Genomic DNA, 17,509 nt, shown 5'->3' with positions numbered 1-17,509 from the left:
TACTTCTAAAGAAGTTTAGCCAATACATAATGAGAAGAATAATTCAAGTAAATGGGACTGAGTTTCATAGAGAAAAGGAAAATAAAAGCAAGATGTTTAAACAAGGAAATTATTACTGCATTTGATTTTACAGTTTTTATCTCACTTATTAGACCCTCTTTATATTATTCTCAATTAAAGCTGTACTACTATTTTTTATTTGCTAGAAAAAGGGGCATTACATTTCTTTCGTGAGGCCACCACCCCAAATTATCCTTTCTTTGTAGAATAAGCATAACTAATACCAAATGTTACTTTGATTTAAAGGGAATATATGATACCACTAATACTACATTCCACTAATCTAGTGGAAGTATTTTGAGCAAAGTTAATCAAAGAACAGGTTTATTTTTACATATTTATATCTATATCAATATCCATTTGGATATCTTTATATCCTTTGTATCTTATTATCTTATATAAACTTTAAAAATTCCTATAGTAAGACAAGTCATTTTGTTTTATATAAGGTAGAATGTAAAATATTGAATTATAACCCATGTAAATAATTTCTTTTCTGTGTTTACTGTTATAACTAAATTGTCTATAGAACATTTACTGTATTTCATTGATTCTAAGTTGCCCATTTCTTTTTTTCACATTTAACATCTCTGAAATAAGGATGCACCTTATAGTAGGTGACCTATCATAGTTAAATTGCTAACATTTTTTATTTCTAAGTAGTTCAAAATATAATGTAATAATATACCTTTCACAATTAATAGTGACAGATTCAATGAAATGCTGAGACCACCTCTCAGAGTGTTGCATAGTTTGACAGAGACTGCCTGTTGTCCTACAATAATCATTTTCTTTTTTTCAAAATTTTAACTAAACATAGCGCAAAAAAATCTAAATTTTTCCAGACCACCTTAAAGGTTACTGTACTGGTTTGCTAGGGCTACCTTAACAAAATACTACAAACTGAGTGGCTTAAACAACAGAAATATATTGTCTCACATCTCTAGAGGCTAGCGGTCCAAGATGAAGGTGTCAGCTGAGCCATGCTCCAACTGAAGTTGCCAGGAAAAGATCTGTTCCAGGCCTCTCTCCTAGCATCTGGTACTTCCTCGGCTTATGCAGCTTAATTCCAGTCTTCACATGGTGCCCTTCCTGTCTTCATGCCTGGCTCTGTGCCTGGCATTCTTTTTATAAAGACACCAGTCATATTGGATCAGGGGCCCACCCTACTCCAGTATGACTTCATCTTAACTAATTACAACTTCAATGGCTCTTTTTTTTTTTTTTGCGGTACGCGGGCCTCTCACTGTTGTGACCTTTCCCGTTGCGGAGCACAGGCTCCGGATGCGCAGGCTCAGCGGCCATGGCTCACGGGCCCAGCCGCTCCGCGGCATGTGGGATCTTCCCGGACCGGTGCACGAACACACGTCCCCTGCATCAGCAGGCGGACTCTCAACCACTGCGCCACCAGGGAAGCCCAATGGCTCTATTTTTAACTGAAGTCATATTCTGAGGTACCGAGGATTAGGACTTGGACGTGAATTTTGAAGGACACAATTCAACTCATAATAGTGACTAACTTCTGGTCAAGGAGATATAAGAAAATGTGTCAGTTTCCAGGAGTCTTCCTTAAGACATGGTTGTCAGGTATTCCTTACTACTCTTTTTGATTCTTCCTCCGTCTTGCTCCCTGGAAGAGAGATATTGCTTTAGAATCTGAGGATAAAAGACACAGCCCAGGTATGTTAGAGCAGTAATGTGATTGGAATCTTGGTTCCTAAAAAGTTTGTAGAGCACAGCTGCCAAACCAGCCTTGGGTTTCTTTTACTCTCAGCCAAACTTAATTTGACTTGATATTTGAGCTTTTCCAGCAGTGGTTAGAATTTTGGCTTTACCACTGGCTAGCTGTGGGCCATTCACATGTGTCTTAAACTTTATATGCCTCATTTCCCCATTTGTAAAAGGAAAATAATTGTATCTACCTCCTCAATACTGGTATTAAAAGTTCTAAGTGGGTAGGAAATCCAAAAAAGAGGGGATATATATATATATTTATATATATATACATATTTATATATAAATATAAATATATCTATGTATAGCTGATTCACTTTACAGCAGAAACTAACACATTGTAAAGCAACTATACTCCAGTAAAAATTAATTTAAAAAAAGTTCTACCGTATGCATAGCCTCGGTACTGACAGAAAAGAGGTTGCTGTTGCTGTTGTTATGGAGATTTTCATTTGAGGGAAAAATTGGAATAAAAGTTTATTAAGGGGCTTTCAGTTCTCTGCTTTTTATTACTTTATTGAAACAATATTATAAGTATTTGAAAGGAATTAGATGTTATCAACTTGTAATAGTATTCACTCATTCATCTGACCATTCAACAAATCTTTATTCAGCACCTGCCCTGTACCAAGCACTGTATTAGGTAATGGACATGGAACAGGGAGGCTCTACAAAATAGTCCCTGTTCCTGCCTGCAGGAGGCTTACACTCAAGTTGAGTATAAAAGCTGCAGAAGAAAAATAATGTTGGTGATGGTGGTGATGTTACTCATGTGTCTTATGATCTCATCTACCTTGGAATGTGTTAAATTATGGAAATGTGGAACTGTGAGAGAAAAACACCATGCTTGACAGAATCAACCTGGGCCATGAATGCGGTAGCATGAGAAAGCATCAGATCTGCTGTCAGTCATAATGGAAGTAGCTTGCCAACACACGTGACATTTAACCTAGTGCATTTAAGTTTATATTTGCTCCAATTATTTTTTGATCATGTTGATAACACTTATAACAAAGAAACATCCAGTGAAACACAACATGCCATCCATATCAGTAAACAGATGTTCCAAAATTTTATTTTGGAAAAGAAGGCTTTTTTATTATCACTGACAGTAAATACAGTAATTATGATTTTTCTTGAGTGTTTTATTCTGAATTCTTTTCCACCAATGCTGTACATACATAGTTGTCTATATCATCTTTTTTGAAAAAAACTGATTTTAAAAAATTATTTATTTAATTAATTTATTTTTGTCTGTGTTGGGTCTTCCTTGCTGCGCGTGGGCTTTCTCTAGTTGCAGCTAGCGGGGGCTACTCTTTGTTGTGGTGTGCAGCCTTCTCATTGTGGTGGCTTCCCTTGTTGTGGAGCACGGGCTCTAGGCACATGGGCTTCGGTGGTTGTGGCACGCGGGTTCAGGAGTTGTAGCTCGCAGGCTCTAGAGCGCAAGCTCAGTAGTTGTGGCGCACAGCCTTAGTTGCTCCGCTGCATGTGGGATCTTCCTGGACCAGGGCTTGAGCCCATGTCCCCTGCACTGGAAGGCAGATTCTTAAACACTGCACCACCAAGGAAGCCCTCTATATCATGTCTGAAGAGAGTTTTTCTCTGTCTCTAACTTTAAAGTTCATTATTTTTGCTATTTGCCTTTTCCTGCGAGTAGAGATTTTTTCTTATGTTCTTGTGTTTTCCCAGCAGTAGTACTGCTTTAAACAGATGGCTCTGTTCATATATTCTGCCTCTGGAATTGGCATGATTATGTTTGTGTCTTAATGGGAGAATTATTGGGAGTGAGGAAGGTTTCAGCTTGATACAGCTAGAACTTGCCTTTGACTATTTTGCATTGAGTAATAACGGTTTAGATTGTCATGTATCAGACCGTAACACTTCAAGCAACATATTTGTCATAAAATATATATTTTCATAAAGCATTATTCAAATCATCCATATTAAATTACTTCCTAGTTAATAAAAGTGAAATAGGGTTATCTTTTGAATAATGTTATTGTAGAAACAGAAGAGCCAGAAAGACATACTCTCCAGTGAAAGCATAGTGGGAGACGGGACACCTGTGGCTTTATTCATACCTAGTGTCTAAAAGTAAATAAAACATAATGCAATAAAGAAACTGCCTTGCTTATGTTTATGTCTTCCTCAGTTTATTCAGTTCATCAACAGGACTGTGTTTTGCTCTTCTCAGTTACATACTTCGAATGTCAGAGCCTAAATATTTATAGAATGAATGTCTGTCCATACCAATTACAATAGTTAAGCTTGTCTTTCTACCAAGATAGAGGAGGTTTAGATACTACAAAAGTATATATTTATCTATTGTGCCAAAGGATATTTATGATTCATACCTCTTGTAATAAATATACTTTCAAAATTAACTGATTTTTAATGTAGATCATGGGTTAGAACTATTGCATACTGTTTTTATTATTGTTTATTTGAAATTATATGGTCTGGGATCAACAACAGCAAAAACTCTGTAGGCTAATTTTTTAGCCCACAGATATGTTCAGATGTGTTTACTTTTTTTTCAGTGTAAGGAATGTCTAAAATATCTTCTGACACTCTATGCCTTGGGGAAAAAAGTAAAAGAATTTTAGAGTTGTAGTTTGTGTTGGGTACTAAAGCATTTGCCAGATCTGACTTATAATGACAATGTCCTATCGAATTTCAGCACCTCTTGATCGTCACTCAAAACAGAAGCTGTTTCTGAATCTACATGCAGTTTGGGTAACCACTCATGGGTGCACTTGAACCATTGAAGTGTTCCTTGCTATTGGCCCTTGGGATGACTGCATTAATGTGGTATGGAGACTAATTCATTTCAAACATTTCTCATCGTCACGACTGGAAAGAATTTCGTGCTTTAATCACATGCTTTAGTTCATACAAATTAAAGTTTTCTCTTCATAGTTCAAAAGAAAATTGCATAGATTTGATGTTCTCCCAGATTTACTTTAAACTGCTGATAGAGATGGCATTTGGAGAGAAGGAAATAGCCAGCATCCTCCTACAGCATCGTTCCTTTCTTGAACATTGTCACGTATAGCCCTCAAGGCATTTAACAAAGTCGGCTAATTGCAGTCTGTGATCAAAAATATGTTGGAAGATGGAGTGTTCGTGGGCCTCTCCATCTCATCTTAGGGGCCAGAGAGTCCAACGCCAGAAGAGGAACAGCAAGGTGGATTCAGAGTAGCCTAGGTTCAGGGTCAACTTATAATTTTACTAGACTTGCAAACTTGAGAAATTTATCTACCCTCTCTAAGCCTCAGATTCTTTGCATGGCAATGATAGAGACAAGAGACAACACAACCTTTTTGTTTGTTTGTTTAATGTGGAAATAGCAAGACATTGTATTGTGTGGTCGTTAAGGAATGATAATTATTTGATGTCAAAGGGGTGCTAGCTAAAGCTACAACGGCAATCATACTGCAGTATATAAATGTATCAAATCAACATGTCATGCACCTTGAAATTACACTGTGTTATATGTCGAATATGTTTCAATTAAAAAAAAAATTCTAACAAGAATGTGAGTTCTGGAGGCAGACTAGCCTGGGTTTGAATCCTGGCTCCCTTCACCAGTGTGGGAAAATTACTTAACCTATCTAGGCTTCACTTTATTCCTTTTAAAATTTATTTTAATGATAGTACTTTTTTCTTAGTGTGTTATTATAAGAAATAGATGAGATTATTCAGGTAGAATATTTAGAATGCCACGTGGAACAGATTAAATCCTCAATAAAGTTGATGTTTTAGTTATAATTACCATATTCTCTATATTGCAAAGTTGAGAGTTCACTTTGAGAAGGAAGGCGAGGGCTAGATCCTTAAGGAAGTATTTTCTTGTTATACGTAGAAATAGCCTGAAAATTGGCATTTCAGCAAGATCGTACTCGCTGTTTGGAGAAGGGGTTGTGTGGAGGAGAGCTTATCTCACCGGCACAGTTCGACATCCTCAACTAAGAAAGAACAAGTAGAAATGTAAATAAGAAAAACATTGGATGGATTTCATGTTATTTTTTGAGTACGACTGACAGCACTTGGTGACTAAATATGTAGGCGGTGAAAGAAGTTGATAACCTTTTTGTGCCTTGAGCAATAAAGCCATATCATGATGGTCATTTATATTATCAAGATAGATGATGGTCCCATTAATAAAGATGAGAAAAGCAGGAGAAGAATAAGGTTTGGAAGGGTAAAGATGATGAAAGTAGTTTTAGAAAATTTAGTATCTATTCTCCAAACCAATATTACATGATAGTGGAAGAAGTAGTAAATGTTGTTTGGGGAACAGTTACACAGATTTCTCTGGGAATTAGTGAAGATGTTTGGAGAATCAGACAGAGCCTGATTTCCTGCCAACCACAAAATGATTGCTCCTTTACATAACTTAAGATGTACTTGGAAAATCAGGCAGGGAAGAAAATACAAATCTTAATTTCTGCTTCATTATGAATTAATTAAATAACATTCTCTAAAGTACATGGACTACTTGAGTTGAGTAATTATTGAAATAAGTGATTAATTTGGAGAATAAAGCCTGTCTAAAGGGCAAAATACTGGGTAGAATATTACACTAAAAAGCAAGAGGGTATAAGGTATTTATAAGAAAGAAGGGAGGAAGGATAGAGAAATGCAAGTGGCAACAAGACATTTTGCCTCTTTTGCACAGTTACTTAGGGTTGACTGTTAATTCTTCTAAAGGAAGTGGTATAGGTCTTTCATTCATTCTATACACACATATTAGGTAACCACTATGTTCTGAGCTTTGTTAGGAGTTTAAGAAACAGGGATGAACAAGAGAGTTAAAGGATCTGCCTCAAAGAGTCGACATGCTACTTTGATGAGAAAGATTAAATGAACAAGTTATAAAATGCTTATAATATGTTCAGATTATAATTGGTAAAATAAAGGAAATTAACAATGAGGCATGATAGAAAGCAATGGAGGGTTCTTACCTTGGGTACTCAAGGAAAACCTCATCTAAGGAGTTATGAAATGGTTCTTGTATCTCACAAGAAGAGATTGTATCTCACAAGAAGAGATTGTTAGAAGAGACATAGATTTTATGGGCAGAGATTTTAAACAAAGGAACCTTTTTTGGCAGAATGAAAGTTACTAATATATGCTTTAAAAATCAATAAAATGAGAGATATTAGGATATACTTATGTATTTTGGAGAATTATCAAGCATAAAGGAAGAAATTGATGGTGCAGTACAAAATGAGCTAGTTTCAAAAGTGGAATCTTGAGTGCTTAAATAGGATGGGACCCTGAGCACAAAGAGAGCAATAGCCTTTGGTAGGAAATGGACATTTCTTCCCTTTCAGAGAAGGGGAGCTGAGTATACTGGTACAGCTGCAGATAAGTTAATAGCTTTGTTGGTAGGCAAAAGAAGGACCTCCCTCCTGGGTGGAGTATTTTTTTTCCCCATTTCTTATTTTATTCCAAACCAAGTAGGGAGAGAAACATTTAAATTGTTCACAATGATGGACATCCTGCTGATTTCCAAACTTTTAAATACACTTAATTAAAGCTTTTCCCATAAGTAAAAAATTCATTTTAATGTAAATGCTGACATACTGAGTAGAGTTTATATTTTGATTTCAACGTTTGAAGAAAAATGTCTCATATAAACTATTAGTTCTATAAGAAGGACTATGCACAACACTGAGCAATTTCATGAATCATTGGTCTCTGCTATTGCACATAAGGACAATTTTTAGATTATATCTAAAGCGCTGCTATGTAGCATTCTAGTCATGCTCATCATGCCTACAGGGAAACTTTACATATTCTTTACAAATAAAATATCAGTATATAAAAAGAAAATATTAGAAAATCACTTTAAGAACACAAAATGTAAAATAAGCAAAAGTTTTCTGTACTGAGAAAACAGTTCTCCAAAATGTCAATCTCATGTTTACCTAAGTAGAAAATTTTGTTATAGCGGAAAAGTAAACTCAAATTTCAGTGTAATTCTTCATTTGATTAACATGGTAAATATTCTGAGAAGGCTACATCTCATATGTCATTTGAATGAATTATGATTAGTCTAGAAATCATAATAATTCAGTATACTGATAAATTCTTACGTTCTGTTTCTTTTTTTTTTTTTTTTTTTTTTTTTGCGTTACGCGGGCCTCTCACTGCTGTGGCCTCTCCTGTTGTGGAGCACAGGCTCCAGACGCGCAGGCTCAGCGGCCATGGCTCACGGGCCCAGCCGCTCCGCGGCATGTGGGATCCTCCCAGACCGGGGCACGAACCCACGTCCCCTGCATCGGCAGGCGGACTCTCAACCACTGCGCCACCAGGGAAGCCCCCGTTCTGTTTCTTAAATACTTAAATAGAGAATATAAATTTCTTTTGGTTCTCACTTTTCCTAGGACACAGGTAACTTGAAATCTTCATCTTCAGCTCCCTCTGACATCACTTTTCTCTACTATTTGTTAACTCTATTGTATATAACATTTTGCATACCAAATTTTAAACAAATTATCACTATATAAAAATTGTGGAAATTCAATTCAAATTTTCCAGTTTCCATTCTCTAGTTCAATTGTCAGCCTGAGAAAGTAGGCTTCTCCATTCATTTATCATTAATTAACTCAGTTATTCAACAAATATTCCTTGGCACCTAATATGATAGTGTAGACCTACAGAAGAAAATAAGACAGCAGAGGTCCCTGGCCTAATGAACCTATTGTTTATTGGAGAAAATAGATATTTAAGTAATAATTTCAAGTGTGATAAGTGCTAATAAATGGGGAAACACAGGCTTTGTGGAAGTATAAGCCTAGTCTGTGTTTCATAGAACAGAATAAAGATGGAAACAATCAGATGATAGAAGCATAAACATCATCCAACCAATCCTTGACCTTGATTTTCAAACATTATTTTTTACATTTTTGGCTGAGAAATACACTTGTATAATTTTGAAGAATGATGTTTCCTGATGCTTGGCCTGAGTACATTAATAACAAGTTCACAGAGCAGAAATCATCCTGATTTATTCATAATTACAGCATATTTAGTTCAGTCTGATAATGAAACTTTATCTACAGTTGTCCAAACATCTTGAATTTAGAAATAGCCGTAGGTCTCCAAACAAATCATTTGTAATTTTTATGTGGTAAATGTAATGACAATTTGAGAACTAGCTTCTAAATGAATAATGTCAGAAGATGTATCAGTGTTTCTAATTTGTACAGTTCTTTTTTATTTGGCAGATAAACATTTCCAATGGTAATGATGGAATCAGTGTAGACAATGCTTTTATTTAAAAAGAGGAATGAAAAGTATGCTTTTTAAAGAAGTGGATTGGCAAATGGATCTAACATATTAAAAGATCTAGCTGTTGCCTGACTGATTTAAATGTATAGATGTCTAGAATTTGGAGGACTCATGTTTAAACTTTTAAAACAATATGAAATTACTGTAAGACAAAGCCTGATAGCTTCCCTTTAATCAGTATCAAGATACATAAAACTTTCGCACTGTTCCACGTCACAGGAGAATTCTTTGTGTGACCCCTGCTTAATGAGCAGAATTGTAGGAAACTGTTTTACATTTTAATGAACCAATGTGGATGGCTAGATCTCTGTATAGTACATGATATAGAAAGCATTTTGAAATGTATTCAAATAACTTAGTTTACCAATTGCAGTACTGCTGTTTTTTCTGGTTTATCTACTAAAGGTAAATAGTTCAGGTCTAGCAAAAATATAATAAATTGGAACAGATTTTTAGTGGATTTCAAGTACTAAAGAGCTCAATTCTTTTCCCCATCTTAAATCACTCTTTACCTGTATAGCAAGTTCTATATATGAGATGATTTAAAAATTTCAGTTAACTAAAATTTGTATGTGTGCATATATCTATATATCTATCTATATCTATCTATCTATCTATCTATCTATCTATCTATCTATATAACATTACTAGAATCAGATAATGTTAATGCTCTCAGTGGCAGAGAGAAAATGTAGTCTGAAATTGCTAGTTAGAAAACGAAACCAAGAGAGGACACTACCATGCCAATGTGAAGTGGGAAAGAAGTATACGTTGGGACTAGAATCTAGGACTTATTACTTATTTATCTACTTATTTATTCCACAACCATTTACTTATTGAGAGTCTGTTATGTGCCAAGCACCTTTCATGAAATCTAAAGAAATATAGATGAATGTGCATCACAGTTCCCAGCCCTTTGCTCTATGTGCTAGTGCTTCTAGGCATCCCTATTTCAACCCTTAAGCTTTTTTCTGAAAGCGTTAAAAACACACTAGAGAATAAGCAGAAAAAAAATAGATCTGGAAGATTAATTTGGAAAATCTATAAGAAATAGAACAAAAAGACAGATAGGTGGAAAAAAGAGAGAAAATTGGAAAGCCCATTCAAGAGAGGCAATATCTGAATAATATGAGTTCCAGAAGGACATACCAGAGAAAAGCTTTAGAAGGAGGAATTTTGGAAGTGGATTTCCTAACACAAGGAACATAAATTTCTTAATGGAAAGGATCTACCAAACACCCAAGATAACAGATTAAATTAAGCATATCATTGTGAAGTTAGGAACAACCCTTAGGAACAAATATACAGTTCCATTTACTCACAAGAAGAGAGAAATTTTTTTAAAAAAGACACATACATATATCATTAAGAGTCATAATTGCTTCAGAATACTCAACAGCAATGCTGAAAGGTAAATTGATGGATTCATATAATCAATATTCTGAAGGAAAATGATATCTAACCTAGAGTTCTATACTTGCTTAAACTATTATTTAAGCAAAGGTTAGAATAAAGACTTGGAGACGTGCACAATCTCAAAAAATATGCTTACTACATACTGTTTCTCACAAAGCAACTGTACTGTATGTTCAACAAATATGAGATAGCAAACTAAAAATGAGGAAAATATGGGACACAGAAAACAAGAGATTCAGTTAAGGAGAGAGGTAAAGCGAATCCCCAAGATGATATTAAAAGGCAGAGAGCAGCATGACTGCTGTGCCCAAAGCATAGAAAAACCCAGACAGGATTTCAGCATGCTCATGAATGTGTAGATCCAGAGTTCAGAACCCCAGAGCCACACCATCCTTTTCCCTGAATGAGCAGATCAGCACAGTCAAAACCAATGAATCTTTTACTGATGAGATGCAAAGATGATATTTGGATAAGAGAGAATGAGGAGATAATAAAGATTATACTGAAGCTAGCTTCTCTCCTTTTAACTCTCTTCTTGCCAGAGACTTCCGATTCCTGCATACTACAATTCAGAAAAAAAAAAAGCACACGAATTTACCCTAATAAGAGGAATTATCCTCTATATAGCACATGTTAATATATGCCTAAACTGCCCCTGAAAAATATAAAAGAAACTGGTAAAAATGATTACCTCTAGGAGGGGGAAATGGGTGGCTTCGGGAAAACTGTATAAAAGATTTACTTTTCATTCACCACTGTTACTCGGTACGCGGGCTTCTCACTGTTGTTGCCTCTCCCGTTGCGGAGCACAGGCTCCAGACGCGCAGGCTCAGCGGCCATGGCTCACAGGCCCAGCCGCTCCGCAGCATGTTGGCTCTTCCCGGACCGGAGCACGAGCCCGTGTCCCCTGCATCCGAAGGCGGACTCTCAACCGCTGCGCCACCAGGGAAGCCCACCACTGTTACTTTTGAATTTTGCACCAAAAGCATGAATTATCTAGACATATGGTGAAATTAAAATGATGGCAATAAAATACATTCTCTCTCCAGAACCTTCAGTCTTGTTAAATGTCTCTTTGAGATGATTAGAAACTCACCAGTTCCACATATTCCACATAAACAGGGTGCTGCTAGGCCCTGCCTAGTCCAGCATGCCAGAGCCTAAACTTCCCTGGGAGTCAGAAACAGCATCTATGCCTTACTTCTTTGTTACCAGGAAATGAGTTCAGAAGAGGAGGCCTAAACATACCTAAATATAATAAGTGACTAAAGAAAAAAATCACTTAATCAATTTAACTGGGAAAAATGGGGGTATGGGTAGAGAAAATTATGTGTGCACTGAAACCACTTAAAAGGCTAGAATAGTAATTATTTAGATGATTATCCAAAGCATGCATGTTTTATAGATTAGATAACATGTAGAAATAAGGCTGAAATTCTCAGAAGTGTGTGTTTTCTTAGGAGTTTTTCAGAAGATGAGCAAACCAAAATTCACTATACATTTTCTAAATAACATGTATATTACTACTACATGAAGGAAATAAATATTTCTATATTGTGTTTTTTTTTTTTTTAATAGAAGGCTAGAATAGCTTCCTGAACATACAATTTGTAAAATATTCATGAATTTTTCAGGGGGTGGGACAGATTTATTTTTCACAGGAAACACAGAGCTCTGTTAATGGACTTTCATCTTCAAAAGTTCTGTTTTGGGTCAGGAATTAATGCAAAACTTACCATCCTTTCATTTCACTTATGCTAAGTTAAAAGCTAACTAAAAAATACTGGAAAAAATGTGACAACTGATAATTAACCTTAACCTTATGTTATCAGGAAGAAAATATCATGACTTGAGGTTCATCTATTTTATCTTGCTACATGGTAGCACTGAATTTGAAATGCCAATATTAGCATTGCCCAAATATGCTCTTGAAATGGTCTCGAAACAAGTAAACTGTGTCTATAACTTCATAATCTTTAACACTTTAAATTTTGTACCATATAAGAGTACATACTAAATGCTCACTTTGGCAACATATCTACTAAAGTTGGAATGATGCAGAGATTACCATGGCCATTGCAGAAGGATGACATGAAAATTTCAATACTTTTATTAAAAACTTAATAACTTTTTCCTAGCAGACTTGTGCTATAAGAACTATTAAAGTGAGCCCTTCAGACAAAAATAAAAGCATAAGTCAGTAACTTAAATCCATATGAAGAAATAAAGAACATCAAGAAAGGTAACTGCAGAGGTAAATATAAAAACTAATATGAATGTATTTTATTCTAACTTTTTTTCTATCTGATTTAAAAGGCACCAACATAAAGTAATAATTATAATTGTTTATAGGCATATAATGTCTAAAGATGGAGTTTTTATATCAGTAACAGCACAAAGGAGGGCAATGTAAAGGAGGAGAAAAGTTTTTTATACTATTGAAATTAAGTTGGTATTAATCAAAACTAGATGTTTATACTTAAGATGTTATTTGTAATCCTTAGAGCAAGGATTAAGAATATAATTCAAAAATATAGTAAAAGATAAGGAGATTGAAATTGTACACTAAAAAATATCTTTTTAACAACAACAACAACAACAAATGAGTCAGTAATAGAGGAAGAGGAATTAGGAAAAAAAATGTGACTCTTGGAAAATAAATCACAAATGTTGGACATAAATCCTACATGAATTACATTTAATATAAAAATTACAAAATTAAATATTAATTACATTTAATATGAAAAGGTTAAACATTCCATCTAAAGACAGAAATTTCAGACTGGATAAAAAAAAGGAAAAACATGATCCAAACATATGCTGCCTACAAGTGACCCACTTTAGAGTCAAGAAAATATATAGGTAAAGTGTAAAAGGGTTGGAATAGATATACCATAACAGTAACAAAAAAACAAAACAAAACAACAAAACTGGAGTGGCTAAGAAAATATCAGAAAAAAATATATTTTAAGACGAAAATTTTTACTAGAGACAAACATTTTAAAATGATAAAATGATTATTCCATCTAGAATATATAATAATTATAAACTTATATGCACCTAACAACAGAACCTCAAAATATAATGAAGTGAAATCGACACAATGGAAAAGAGAAACAGACAGTTCTACAATAATAGTTGGATACTTTAATACCTTTTTTTCAATAGCAGAACAGATAGAAAATCAACAAGAAAATTAAAAAAAACTTGAACAGCATTATCAATCAACTAGACCTAACAGCCATGTATAAAACATTCCACCCAACAGCATCAGAATATACATTCTTTTCAAATGCACATGGATATACTATATGCTAGGCCATAAAACAAATTTCAGTACATTTTAAAGGATATAAACAATACAAAGGGTGCTCTCAGATGACAACAGAATGCAATAAGAAATCGTTAACAGAAAGAAATTTGTTGAAAATCACAAATGGACATTAAACAATATATTCCTAAATAATTCATGGGTCAAGTAAGAACTCATAAGGGGAATTAGAAATAATTTGAGATGAATTAAAATGAAAGTATAACATATTAATACTTGATTGGTCCCACATACTCTTTTGAAAAGCAGAGGGGTTAGACAAAGAGATCTAAATTAATTAAAAAGTCATTTATTATTCTGGGAATAAAAAGAACTGGGCTTAGTCTCAGTTTTGCCTTTATCTTTGTGTCTGTTGATCATCTTGGAATAGTCATTACATAGTCAAAATACAGTTGCCATCTCAGGAATCAAATACAGTCATCTCTAGGGCTACCATAACAAGATACCACAAACTTGTTAGCTTAAAAGAACAGAAATTTATTTTATCACAGCTCTAGAGGCCAGAAGTTCAAACTCAAAGTGTTGAGAGGGCCATGTTCTTTCTGACGCCTCAAGGGGAGGATCCTTCTTTGTCTTAACCAGATTCTGGTGGTGGCCATCAATCACTGGTGTTGGCAGTTTTTTGATTTGCAGCTGCATCACTCTGGTCTCTTCCACTGTTGTCACATGGAATTGTCTCTGTGTGTTTCTGTCTCTGGAAACAATTTAAATAGAAATTTCTATTTTTAAAAAACAAACTGTTGATTACTATGCTCTATTTAGATAGTTCCTCTGACCCACACCCACCTCCATTTCCCCATATGTATTTGAGAAGGAAAGAGGAACTCCTGTGAGCTATCATATTGGAAAGAATCAATAATACAGTGTTTTACTAGAGATGCCTCTTATCTAAAATATTTGAATTAAATATAAAATCTGGGGAAATTATCACCCAGTTTCCCTCTTCTAGAGGCATGTTCTAAATGATAGGCAGCAGAATGTTTTATACCCATGAGGTTTGCTGACATTATTGATTTGATCCAGAATCTGTATTTTCTCTCTAAAGAAAATAGTATTCTCTCTTTACTTTCTTTAATATATAATGTTGATGTCTTAAGAATATTGTCAGAGAGGATGCTTGTAGTTCAAATGATTTGGCTGTATTTCACCAGTATTATTACAAGATAGTCAAACAATGCCTGGGCTCCAGCATAGACCTCGGTCCCTTTGTTCCACTGGGATACTGATCTGAAAGCCACTGTTTCCTTATATTCCAAAGACCAAATAAATAAAACAAATAAATAAACAAACAAAAAAAAAGTAAATGAAACTATCTTAAAACTAACTCTCTTTTCTTGCTCATCCATGTTAATTCTCTTCCACCTAAAATTACTTCCTGGAAGTGATTTTTATGTTTCTTAGAGCCTCTTTATGCATATATCCACACTAATGCATATAAAACTGTTCCTTGTAGATCTTATACTTTTTCCATTTGAATAATTATTTTCACATGTCATATAGAGTTTATCCATTGTCCTAGATATGCATTTTTCCTGTGTATTTGAGCATCATAGGAAGATAAATTCTACTCTTGAAAATGTTAACTGGTCACTGAGACACAGAAAGCTATTTTTACCATTTTTCAATAGTGAGTAGATTCTGTAGGGGTGGAATTTTAAGATGTAAGTATACTGTTTTTCTACACTCAAATTACGTTCCCCTTATCATAGAAATTGACCAATGAAGTGTGCTGCTGACTTTTCAGAATCCATGTACATATAATCCATTAAGTTATTAGATATAACATTGGTCAGAAAAGCATACTGTGAAATGTTGCTTTTATTTAAACTCCCACTATTTTCACTACATGGTTTCAAGATTTTACTTCTTTATTGCCCTCTGGTGGTGGGCTCTGTGAACTGCATATTTACGGGTCTGGAGCACGTATCTTCCCGGAGGTATTCAACTCCTCAGGTACAAGCTAAAGAGTAGATGATAAGAAGCATTCAGATTTATTAAAACTCATTAAGAATATCAGTAGCCTGACTGTTGTTTCTAAAAATATAAAATATTTATTCTTCTGTTGTCAAACAACCATATTTCATGAAAAGAAGTATAAATCCTTTTTTGCTTGCAATAGGAGAACAATAATTGAAGATATTCTTCATTTGGACTAAATACCTTCTCTGAAAATATAAGTTAAAATAGAAGTTGGATTTTCCAAAATATTCTTTAGGAAATAAAACTCCACATATAATTTCAAATTATAATTTAATTTTACCTTCAATTTAAATATCTATATTGACTTAAATGCTCTACTCTGTAATTTCAGATGATTCCCTCCTTTATATCTTCTTCCTGTCTTCAACAAATAAAATACGTGTGAATGCCTAACATGAGGTAAGTTATTCTCTGTGAAATAATGATGTTGGTAAACTTGATTTTGACTTAGCAGAGGGATTGAGCCTATGTGTTGGTGAATTTTCCCCAGATGGTGCGTGGGGAGAGGGTCAGGCATGTCTCTGTGCTCCTGAAGTTTTCTCTGTGAAACTGTCAACCTCCAATATCAGAAATAACTTCCTTTGTCAGAAAGGATTTTCAGACATTAAAAGTTTTCTATTAAAGTGCAAGTATTTTTAAAATCTATAAAATATAGGGCATTATAAATTTTCTTTAGTTACTACAAGCTGAATTTTAACTGAGAAGACTGGGGACTCCATGTATGTGTACATGCATGCATGCGTGCATGTTTGTGTGCTACACACGTCTCTGTGTGTATGTGTGTGTGTGTGTGTATGTGTGTGTGTGTAGGTCTACTGAGGATACAGAACATATTCTGGACAGGAAAGAGCAGTGGTATATCAGAAGGGAAAAGAATATAAAGGACCAGCTTCACCTACTTAATTTGTCCCCTGACCTGGTGTCGTCTTATTTTCCACCATCCTTTGCTGATCTGTATACTAAATACCCAGGGTTCCTAGGTACCCCCAGGTACCTCTGTAAGTTTTACAAGCCTATCAGTATCCCATGTACAGTGGATGGAACCTGGACTTTTTGCCCATATAGTTTTCCTTTCCCTCGGAGTTTTCATCTGAGTTATGTCATGGGGTAGGTACTGTTGTGAAAATTTGTGCTCACTTGTTAAATAGAAACTACTCATTTAACTGTTTAAACAAATAAACAGTATCTTGAGTCAATTGCAGGGCACCTCCAGTCTCCACAAAGCAGAGTTACTTTGGGACAGGAAGGTCTTTTAGTTTCCCCTTAAATCAAAATACAAAGTTATTGAGCACTTCTGGGACCAACCCTATAGTTGCAAACTTTGGGAAGAGATCACAGGATTCTGTAATTGTCTGATTATCCCCTTACTGGGACAACAAATAGCTCAATAGCTCTTATACTGAAGTCAAAAGGAAGAATAATACTGGAACAAAGTCTGCATTTAAAGTCTGTGTCTTATTTTTATTTTCTCTTGGCACATAGTAGGTAACTGTTAAATGTTCTCTTGATAAATATTAAAAACACACAAGATACTTCATATACTAGGGGTCATAAAATTTCAACTTTTCTTTTGGTGTAGGGGTTGATGATGAAAAGTTTGGAAACTTCTGACCCATGTTAATGTTCCTGCTTTGAGAACTGCAGGGTGCAGCTTTTAGATGGAAAACGTTGCCAAGAGGACCAAAA

The 17,509-nt window shown here is 34.8% G+C and overlaps 1 long non-coding RNA gene and 1 other non-coding gene across 2 annotated transcripts; one reads left to right on the top strand and one right to left on the bottom strand.

The window, feature by feature from the left end:
- The first annotated feature begins 12,529 nt into the window (after window positions 1–12,529).
- Window positions 12,530–12,634, top strand: LOC117196903 (U6 spliceosomal RNA). Its single transcript, XR_004477329.2, has one exon. It is a non-coding gene; the product is annotated as a U6 spliceosomal RNA (small nuclear RNA).
- A 1,662-nt stretch (window positions 12,635–14,296) lies between these two features.
- LOC125961583 (uncharacterized) lies at window positions 14,297–15,766 on the bottom strand. The gene is made up of 2 exons (XR_007472455.1): window positions 15,708–15,766; window positions 14,297–14,537 (listed from the first exon to the last, which is right to left on the bottom strand). It is a non-coding gene; the product is annotated as an uncharacterized LOC125961583 (long non-coding RNA).
- Between the last annotated feature and the right edge of the window lie 1,743 nt (window positions 15,767–17,509).

This window comes from Orcinus orca, chromosome 17, assembly GCF_937001465.1.
Source record: "Orcinus orca chromosome 17, mOrcOrc1.1, whole genome shotgun sequence".
NCBI lineage: Eukaryota > Metazoa > Chordata > Mammalia > Artiodactyla > Delphinidae > Orcinus > Orcinus orca.
The sequence above is the reverse complement of the archived record's forward strand: the minus strand, read 5'-3'. Positions and strand labels throughout refer to the sequence as shown.